Raw genomic sequence first — 11,319 nt, 5'->3', positions numbered from 1 at the left:
CCTGTGGGCCTCTGCCCTCCCTCCCTAATATGCCGTGTGCATCTATGTTACACATTAACCAGACCTCCTCAGGGAAGGGAGTGCCTGCTCAAGCTTGAAGATCAATTTTCTTCTTTCCTTCTGATGCCAGCAATGAACTTCTGAAAAGAAAGACATTCTTTCCCAGCTCTGTAGGGGGTCATGGTAACTTGCTGCTCACTTGATACCCATGCTTTCCTGGACTATGAGTCTTTGGTGAACTTTATGTAAATGTCAGTATGTCATCTTGATGAATGATCCTTTATCTAGAAAATGAACATTTTGTGCTTTTGACTTTTAACATGCACAATAGTTCTAAGAACCTCCGAGAGTCTGTCTCCTGGCTTATCCACCTCAGTCAGGCCTGAACAAATTCCCCTGATTTTATTCTAAACTTGATTGCTAATTGAGTTTTTGAGGACAACAGCAAAGGAAACCATCAACAAAATGAAAAGGTAACCTGCTGAATGGGAGCAGATACTTGCAACCAAAATCTGATGAACTGATACCCAAAATAGACAGGGACTTCCCTGGGGGTCCACTGGTTAAGACCGGAAGACTTTGGACATTGGAAGGCTTTGGACATTGGAACTTCCCCTGCCAATGCAGGGGTGTGGGTTCAATCCCTGGTTGGGGAGCAAAGATCCCACATGCCTCATAGCCAAAATAGAAAACAGAAGCAATATGCTAACAAATTTAATATAGACTTGAAAAATGATCCACGCCAAAAAAAACTTTAAAAAATTAAAACAAAACAATAATAAAAATATATAAAGAACTCATACAACTCAATACAAAAAAAAAAAAAACACCTATTTTTAAAATGGGCAGAGGATCTGAAGGGACATTTTTCCAAAGAAGACATACAGGTGGCCAGCAGGCACATGAAAAGATGCTCAACATCACTCATTATCAGGGAAATGCAAATCGAAACCACAGTGAGGTACCACTTCACCTCTGCCACCCTGGCTATCATACAAAAGACAAAAAATAACAAGTGCTGGTGAGGATGTGGAGAAAAGGGAACACTTATGCGTTGTTCCTAGGAATGTAAACTGTGCAGCCACTATGAAAACAGTATAGAGGTTTTCAATAAACTAAAAATAGTACTATATGATCCAGCAATTTTACTTCTGGACATTTACCTAGATAAAATGAAAGCAGTGATTGAAAAAGATATATGCACCTCAACACTGATTGCAGCACTATTTACAAAAGCCAGAATATGGAAGCCACTTAAGTACCCATTGATAAATGAATGGATAAAGAAGATGGGCATGTGTACACAATGGAATATTGTTGTTGTTTAGTTGCTAAGTCATGTCTGAATCCTTTGCAACTGCATAGACTGTAGCCCGCCAGGCTCCTCTGTCCATGGGATTCTCCAGGCAAGAATACTGGAGTGGTTTTCATTTCCTCCTCCAAGAGATCTTCCTGACTCAGGGACTGAACCCTCATCTCCTGCATTGGCAGGCAAATTTTTTACTGTTGAGCAACCTGGGAAGCCTGGACGGAATATTACCCAGTCATAAAAAATGAAATTTTGCCATTTGTGATAACAGGAGTCCTTTCATTATCCCTAAACCTTGCTTATGCTTAAGCTAAAACTCACTAGTTTCATGCTTTCTTTATTCTTTAAAACCTCTGCCCTCTCCTCTGTCTCCCCCACTCTTTGAGTATCAGCTGGCCTCAGTTTTCACAGAGAGGATAAAAGTCACCAGAACCTCCTTGACATCCACAGACTTGCCTTCATCTGCTCTCGGGCTTTGTCCTCCCACCCTGATCCCATAGAGGAGCCCCTCAACCCCCGCCTCCCAGTAGCAGTCAGCCCCTCCCCCTGCACCCCACTCCCAGCTCTTTCAGGGTTCTATAATCCCCCATTATCCTCACCAGCCTCTCCCTCTTTGTTGGATCCATCCTATCAGCCTCCCAACTGCTCAAGTCATTCCTAGATAGAAAAAAAAAAAACCACACACACAAAACAAAAATCCAGCAGAAGAAATAAACATGAAGCCCTTTTCCTGAAGTCCTCGTGCTCCCCCACCTCCATCACTTCTGGAGAGTTGTCAAGACATTAGTTCCTCCATCTCACACCCTCCTGCTCACTCCTCTGCCAGCTCCAACCTTTGTTCCCTCCATTACCCCCGCCACACTTGTTCTAGCGGAAGTTTGAGACTGTTCACAGCTCTGACATGCTGAGCCCCAGGCTTGCTTATCCACTTATCCATCTGCATTGACTTGCTTTTCCCAGCTCTCGATGGCATCCAATACATTCTCCTTCTTGAAAGAACTTCCCTTGGTATGGTTGGCACCCTCCCCAAGATTGCCCTCTGCCACTCCATGCCCCTCTTCTCAGCCAGTTCATCCTCCCTCAGGACGTAAACCCTGGAGCCCCCTTATTGCACTCCCTGCTCTCTCCCAGGCAGTCAGTCTGCTGCAGGACTTCAGTTACCCACACATCCCCACAATCTTGCCTCTCTTCCGTTCCATGGATCTCACAGAAATTCCCACTTAAGTACCCCACAGACACCACAGACTTGACATGTCAAGTCTGAACCAATGATCAATTGTCCCCAGATCCACTCCTGACCTCAGTGAAGGACTTCTCGGCCCCAACCTCACCTGATGGCTCAAGCTAAAACCCTGAGCGCTGTCCCTGGCAGGCCCCTCTCTCGAAACACCCAAAACTAGTTCCCACCTAGTCCCATTAGCTCTACTCAAACATGTCTGAATGTCCCCCTTCTCTTCTTCCATCCTCACCGCCACCTGGGTCCCTCTGAATGGACACCTGTGTCCACCTTGCTCTCCATTCTCCCCAGGCGGCTTTAAGATGCAAATCTGGAGACTTCCCTGGTGGTCCAGTGGTTAGGACTTCCTGCTTTCACTGCAGGGGTTCAGGCTCCATCCCTTCTCAGGGAACTAAGATCCCAAATTCAGTGTAGTGTGGCCAAAATAATAATAATAATAAATTTTCTTAAAAAGATGCAAATCTGACCAAGTGTCCCTCTTCCTAGAACCATTCTCAGGCCACCCACTGTTCTTAGAATGAGGGCAAAATCCCTGTGGGGCCTCCAAGGTCATTCATGTCTGACCTCTGCTCCCTGCTCTGGCTTTATTTCCTGCCGTGCCCACTCCTACCCTAGCCCTGCTTCAGCTGCTTCTCTGCTTCAAGAAGCTCACTGATACCTCAGGACCTTCACATCCGCTGCTACCTCCCTCTCCCTAACCTTGCCTTCTATTAATAACTCCTTCTCACCATAAGTGTCCGCACAAATGTCACTGCCTCCAGGAAGCCTCCCCAAGTGCCCAGATCCTGTTAAATTCTCTTAGAGCCCCCTGTGATGCTCCATGATGACACAATACAATTGCAACCTGGTCAACGGCACCCCATGCCAGTGCTCTTGCCTGGAAAATCCCATGGGCAGAGGAGCCTGGTGGGCTGCAGTCCATGGGGTCGCTAAGAGTCTGACACAACTGAATGACTTCACTTTCACTTTTCACTTTCATGCATTGGAGAAGGAAATGGCAACCCACTCCAGTGTTCTTGCCTGGAGATTCCCAGGGACGGGGGAGCCTGGTGGGCTGTCGTCTATGGGGTCGCACAGAGTCAGACACGAGTGAAGCAATTTAGCAGCAGCAGTAGCAGCTGCTTGACGCACAACAGACCAATAATCAAGAGATGAGATGCTGAGACAAGGAACAGTGACTTTATTTGAAAAGCCAGGTGTCTGAAAAGATGGTGGACTAGTGTCCTAGAGTACCATCTTACCAGGGTCTGGATGCCGATATTTTATAGAACAGAGAAGGGGAGGAGGTGAGGTGATAAAAAGTAAAATGGTCATGAGTCTTACAAAACATCTCCTGGCTTGGCCAGCATTGGGGACAGGATGTGTTAAATGGGGATGTGTTTATTTATTCTTTCCTGTAGCCACTCACAGATGGGCAGGGTCAGGGTGTCTCCCTGGGAGATGAACAAAGGCACTTTAGTTTAACATCAGGCGGAGCGGCAGGGTTCCCCGAGGCAGGCCATTATATGTGCTCATAGCTGCAGATAGCATCCTTTCAGTGATGAGAGTGCCCATAGCAACAGGGAACTAAGGTTAAAGTAGAAGAAACAGATCCAACATGGAGTCAGGTTTTGTTCTTCTCTGTGGCGCTTACACATTTCTTCAATGCATCTCTAACCACTGGATTATGCATCTTGTGAGAACACAGACTCTGTCTTCTTAATTCACTGAATCTACGATGGCAACCTGGTAGATACTTGTTAAATGAGTGTGTGTATGTATGTGTGTGTGAGAGAGAGAGACAGAGGCAGAGTCAGAGAGAAGAGGGAAGAGGCATATATGTGTGTGGGTAGGGAGGGAGAGAGAGAATGAGAGAAATATTTGTCATCCTTTGGCAGGCTTGTGGGGAATATGAAATTACCAGGCACAGGATAAGAGAATAGCAGACGCAAACAACTGGGGTCCCCTCCTTCTTCTGTAGCTAGAGACGGCAGGTCACTGCCCTGCATTCTGAATGTTCAGGCTCTCCGGAGGCAGGTCATCAAAGGGACATTGGCAGTGACCACAGCAATAGAAATTACAGTAAAGGGTACCCAGAACTCTCGCTCCACTACTCTCTGGCTGACCCTTTTCAATGACAAATTCATCAGCCTTAAGGGAGAAGATAAGAATTGATGACAGACAGAGATTTGAGTGGCCTGAGATTTCGTTTCAGCCTCTCTCCTTTCCTACCTCAAGCTCAAAGCTTATCTCTCAGCTCTTCCTGTCTTCCGCTGGCTCATACCTTCATGGGGGCACAGCTTACTTGAATTAGAACTGTGCCCCATCTGGCAGAAAATGCTGAGGTTTGGAGCCTGGAGTCAGAGGATCTGGGGAGATGCCAGTAGTGCCTGGCACTGAGCCCTCATACCCAGCCCCAAGGGGAGCAGGATGCCTGGGGATTATGAGGCGAGTGGTCCATTTGGGAGCGGGGATCCTTAGGGCTCTGCAGGGGACTGTGGGCTTTTGAGGGCCTCCTGGGAAGCATCTGTCCAGACCCACTCGCAGGAGAGTCAGGAACCACAGACCTAGGATCCGGACTATAATGAGAACTCTGTGGGTCCCGGAAACTCTGCACTCCACCCACCCCTAGCCATTTGTCATTGCCTTCTGCTTGCCCAGAGCATCCCAGGGGCCCCTTAAAGCAACAGTGTGTGCCTGTCTCTGGGGGTAAAGCAGAAGGCAAGCTGGGGCTCAGTCCCACTTCAAGAGGAAGCCTGAAAGACAAGCTGGGATGGGGAGGCCACCCCACTTCTCAGAAGAGGAGTAGCTCCAGGCTTCAGCGAGGATGGGAAAAGGGATTCACAGTAGACGGGGCTCTGCGGCACCAACTTCATCCTAGTCTTCTTGGGGGCAGGAACACACCTCAGCACCAGCTCTCAACACACATACATAACACACATATACACACACAGACACATATGGTTACATATACACACACACATACACACACACATACACACACACATGCACGCATGGGCTTCTCTGGTAGCTCAGCGGTGAACAGTCTGCCAGCCAATGCAGGAGACTTGTATTTGGACATTGTATGGGCTGGGTTATGCTGTGCAAAATATAACTAACAAATCTCAGTGGCTGAATGCTATGAAATCTTTTTCTTGCTGAAGTTGTCCATGACCAGTAGGGGTCAGCAGGGAGCTCGGCTCCACACAGACCTTCAAGGAGCCTGACTGATAGAAGTTCTACCACAGTGCGGCTGTACCATTTGGAGTCCAGGCTTTTCTTTTTTTCTAATTACCTTTCATCAGAGAATAGTTGTTTACAACGTTGTGTTAGCTTCTGCTGTACAGCAAGGTGACTCAGCTATGAAAGAAAGTGAAAGTGAAGTCACTCAGTCACGTCCGATTCCTAGCGATCCCATGGACTGCAGCCTACCAGGCTCCTCTGTCCATGGGATTGTCCAGGCAAGAGTACTGGAGCAGGTTGCCATTTCCTTCTCCAGATCTTCCTGACCCAGGGATTGAACCCAGGTCTCCCAAATTGTAGGCAGATTTACCATCTGAGCTACCAGAGAAGTCCAGCTATGTGTATACATGTATCCCCTCTTTTTCAGATTTCCTTCCCATTTAGGTCATCACAGAGCACCCAGTGGAGTTCCCTGTGCTCTACAGTTCGGTTCAGTTCAGTCGCTCAGTCGTGTCCTACTCTTTGCACCCCATGGACTGCAGCACTCCAGGCCTCCCTGTCCATCACCAGCTCCCAAAGTTCACCCAAACCCATGTCCATCGAGTCGGTGATGCCATCCAGCCATCTCATCCTCTGTCGTCCCCTTCTCCTCCTGCCCTCAATCTTCCCCAGCATCAAGGTCTTCTCAAATGAGTCAACTCTTCGCATCAGGTGGCCAAAGGATTGAAGTTTCAGCTTCAGCATCAGTCCTTCCAGTGAACACCCAGGACTGATCTCCTTCAGAATGGACTGGTTGGATCTCCTTGCAGTCCAAGGGACTCTCAAGAGTCTTCTTCAACACCACAGTTCAAAAGCATCAGTTCTTCAGCCCTCAGCTTTCTTTATAGTCCAACTCTCACGTCCATACATGACCACTGGAAAAACCGTAGACTTGACTAGATGGACCTTTGTTGGCAAAGTAATGTCTCTGCCTTTGAATATGCTGTCTAGGTTGGTGATAACTTTCCTTCCAAGGAGTAAGCGTCTTTTAATTTCATGGCTGCAATCTCCATCTGCAGTGATTTTGGAGCCCCCCAAAATAAAGCCTGACACTGTTTCCACTGTTTCCCCATCTATTTCCCATGAAGTGATGGGGCCAGATGCCATGATCTTAGTTTTCTGAATGTTGAGCTTTAAGCCAACTTTTTCACTCTCCTCTTTCACTTTCATCAAGAGGCTTTTTAGTTCCTCTTCACTTTCTGCCATAATGGTGGTGTCATCAGCATATCTGAGGTTATTGATATTTCCCAGCGATCTTGATTCCAGCTTGTGCTTCATCAAGCCCAGCATTTCTCATGATGTACTCTGCATAGAAGTTAAATAAGCAGAGTGACAATAACACTACTATACAATAGCTATCTATTTTATACCTAGTACTGTATATATGTCTATCCCAATCTCCCAATTACTCCCAGCCCCCTTTCCCCTTTGGGTATCCATATGTTTGTTCTCTACTATGTGCCTATTTCTTTTTTAAGATTTATTTTTTCTCTGCCTCACCAAGAAGATAACCACAGAGAAAAGTCGGGGCTCCCTAAAACTCCAAGCTGGCTACAAAGGTCTTCTTATCCTTTAGAGCCTTGCTAAGCTCCAGAGGAAGAGAAGGCTGCAGCATCTCCTTGATCTCTCCCTGCCTTTCACGGGGAAAGCAGGCAGCAGTTGTCCATCCTTATGGTCTCATTGGGGCTTCCCTGGTGGGTCAGACAGTAAAGCATCCGCCTACTGCAGGAGACCCGGCTTCAGTCCCTGGGTCAGGAAGATCCCCTGAAGGAGGAAATAGAAATCCACTGCAGTATTCTTGCCTGGGAAATCCCATGGACAGAAGAGACTGGCGGGCTACAGTCCATGGGGTCCCGAAGAGTCGGACACTACACAGCAATTAAATTGCTACTACTAAGGATCTCATTGCTCAGCCAAGACACACGTCTATTGCAATGTTGGCCTCTTTCTTTGACTTTCCTCCAATCCAAAGCAAAGAAGAAGGAAAAAGTCAGACTATAAAGGAGCAGCATGTCCCTCTTTGGGGGACTTTGGGAATGAGGAACAGTGCCATGGGCTGGCCTGACACCTCCCTCCTGTACTTCCTCCGAACTTTGCTCCCTTCTCTGCGTTTCAGGCCCTGAGTGATGCTGAGCATCAACACCCTTGAGTCTTCCCCTTCAAGCTAAACACCCTGAGTTGTTGACTTGGCAGAACCTAGGGAGGTGGTGGACCAGGAGGTCTGGTGCCACGTGGCCACACATTTGCGATGTCAACTTCATGAGGAGGAATGTGGCACTGGTGGGTCAGGTGGTTGGATGTGGCAGCAATTGCCTCAGATGAAGACTCAGAGAGATGCCCTAGTTCTGGGAGTTGAGACTGAAGTCTCAGTACTTTGGACCACGTACTTAACCTCTCTATACTCTGCATTTCGTCATCTGACAACCAGCTCTCGCTTCCTGCTTCCTCTGCCCTGCCTGGACAGATTTTGTAGGAGAAAGGGCCCCACATACCTTGAGCTGGTCCGGCTGACAGGACCACCATCTCCCTCCCTGGAGCCTCTTCGTTAAGGACTGGGTCATCCATCAGCCCTCTGCAAAATGCAAAGAGGAAGGACGGGCTGGCACCAAAAACTGCTGCCCGCTGCCCTTCCAGCTCACTGAGAGCATGAATCAGCCTGAAGGTCCTGGCCCTGAAGCTCAGCGTTCGGGGAGAGGGCGGGGGAGCTGACCCCACAGGCAAGCCTCAGCAGCAGCGGCAGAGGGCCCAGAACACAGTCGGAAACATTACTGCGATTCAAACAACAGCCAGCAGCTGCAGATTTTCCAAATCTTTCCCTCAAAAGCCGCTTCCTCCGCCCATCCAAGATTGGAACGCAAGAGCTGAAGCTCAGGGTGTTCTAGTCCAGTGGAGAAAAGGCGACCAGAGAAAGCAAAGGGCTGGTTCCACGCTGTGTGCAGAATCTTGCCCAGGAGCCCTTTCCAAGCTTCTCCTGAAGTGACCCCTCTGGTCTTTCCTGGGGGTCTTTAGGTCTCCTCTTCTCAGGTCTATGAGGCAAGCAGCCTTCCTCTGGGCCATGACATGGCCAGACCCGGAGAAGCTCACAGCTGAGCTTTCTCAGGCAGACCCTCCGCCAGTGCCTAACACCCAGCATGGGAGGCCAGGGCTCCCCCATCCTCACCAAGGTAACAGGCTCACCTCCACACCAGGCACCCCACCTGAGCACCCATGTCCTCAACTCAGGCCCATCGCTAAAGACACAGAACCTGAGAAAACAGTGTCCTGCCCGTGTGAACATGCACGCAAGTGAAGAGACAGACCACAAATATACAAGTAAGCACAGCAGGGCTTCCCTTTTGGTACTAGTGGTAAAGAATCTGCCTGCAAAGCAGGAAACAGGGGTTTGATCCCTGAGTAGGGAAGACCCCCTGGAACAGGCAATGGTAACCCACTCCAGTATTCTTACCTGGGGAATCTCACAGACAGAGGAGCCTGGGGGCTATAGTCCAAGGGGTGGGAAACAGTCAGAAGGGGCTGAGCAAGCACATCAGGGATAAATGCTACAAATAAACAAAGCAAGGAAAGGGAGACAGTAGTAGAAAGCTCCGAGTTCCTATTTTGCATACAATGGTCACAGGAGGTAGCTGACCTTTGAGCAAAGGAGAGAGGGAAGGAGTTATTCTTGTTGATCTCTGATGAAAGAAAGGACCTAGTAGAGGGAGCAGGAAGGGCAGAGGCCCCTGGGGCAGGAAGGATCTGAGGATGCAGAAGAGCTTATTGACTCACGCTGAAGAAGCAGGAGCAAGGGTGGAAGGGGCTGGAGGGGAGGGTAGAAGAGGACCAGAGGGATCTCCTACATCAAAAGACTTTGACTGGTATGCTGAGTGAAATGGAAAATCCACGGAGATTTTTGCAAAGCAGTGGTAGGTTTTTCATCTGTTCGTTTTTTGTTTTGTTTGGGGTTTTTCTTTGGCAGCACTGGGTCTTAGTTGTGGCCTGTGGGATCTAGTTCCCTGATCAGGGTTGAATCCAGGCCCCCTGCATTGGGAACACAGTCTTAACCACTGGACCACCAGCGAAGTCCCTGTTCATTTATTTTAAAGAGAACTTTTGTTTTATTTATCTTTAAACTATTTATCTATTTTTGGCTGCATTGAGTCTTAGCTGGGGCATGTGGAATCTTGCGTTGCGGCGCAGGCTTCTCTCTAGTTGAGGCCTGAAGGTTCAGTAGTTGCCCCACAGAATGTAGGACCTTAGTTCCCCCACCGGGGATTGAACCCGTGTCCCCAGTATTGGAAGTTGGACTCTCAACCACAGGACCACCAGGGAAGTCCCAGCAGTGGTAGGTTTTTATGAAGGGTAGCTCAGACCACTGCTTGGAGGGGTGGTCAAATTCTGAATGTATTCTGTAAATAGAACCAGAACTAGTAAGTGGAAAGTAAGAAAATGCATGGAAAATAACTTGAGGATTGGAGGCAGAGAGGAGTCTGTCTTCTGAACCTCCTCACCAAGAGCAGAGCTGGTTTCTCTTGCTATGCTCCCTCTGTGGGACTCAAGAGAAGACCACAGTTGAATGAAAGCACCAAGCAGCCAGCCATAGACAGCAGGCTGCCTTGCCCTGGCCAGGGGCATTAAGGAACCTTGGGTAAAGAAGGAGTCTTGGAGACCAGCCGGTACAACACTCCCCAGCCCCAAGCCTTTTTCTCCCCCAGGGGATCCTCCCAACCCAAGGATCAAACATGTATCTTCTGCATTGGCAGGCAGATTCTTTACCACTGGGCCACCTGGGAAGACTGCTAACAATGTTACGGGTGATTTCAAGCCACCAATGACTTACACACTGCCTTGAAATTTTCCAAAAATTTAAAAGTGGCTCTCGCAAGCTAGTGCAGGCTTGTACTAGCACCTAGGATACTACTTCCCTCCACTGTCTTGCTGAGCATCTCCTCAGATGGAAAACCCACTGCGTTTAGCCATAATCCATCCCGCGCTGGGTTAGAGCCAGACTTTGGAAATATTTTCCAACTGTCTGCTTGCGAATCCCACCACTGAAGTAAAAGGATCCCTGGGCCACTGGCAGGAACTGGGAGCCAGGATGCTACATGCCTGCTTCCTGACAAGGCCATAGTGCTTGTCAGCTGCTGCAGACAATGCATTGATACCTGTGAATTACTAGGCCCCCAAGGAACAGACTCTGGGCTTTCAGTGGCATCACTGGGGGGCGGGAGGGGGCACAAGCTGATGCCAGTGATGACATCTCCAAACAGGGAAGAGCAGAGTCTGCAGGAGAAGGCTGGTGCCACCCTACTTTTGAAAGTTTTATTTGATCAGTCATGTCCGACTCTTTGTGACCCCATGGACTATAGCCTGTCAGGTTCCTCTGTCCATGGGGATTCTCCAGGCAAGAATGCTGGAGTGGGTTGCCATTTTCTTCTCCAGGGGATCTTCTGCACCCAGGGATCAAACCTGAGTCTCCTGCATTGTAGGCAGATGCTTTCCCATCTGAGCCACCAGGAGGTGATCCTACTTGTAGTCTCTTCAAAGAAGGCAGGCTTCCATGCAAGCCAACTTCAGCACTCAAAGATCCACCAAG

Source organism: Ovis aries, chromosome 18 (assembly GCF_016772045.2).
Source record: "Ovis aries strain OAR_USU_Benz2616 breed Rambouillet chromosome 18, ARS-UI_Ramb_v3.0, whole genome shotgun sequence".
NCBI classification, from domain to species: Eukaryota; Metazoa; Chordata; class Mammalia; order Artiodactyla; family Bovidae; genus Ovis; species Ovis aries.
This window is presented reverse-complemented; position numbering follows the sequence as displayed.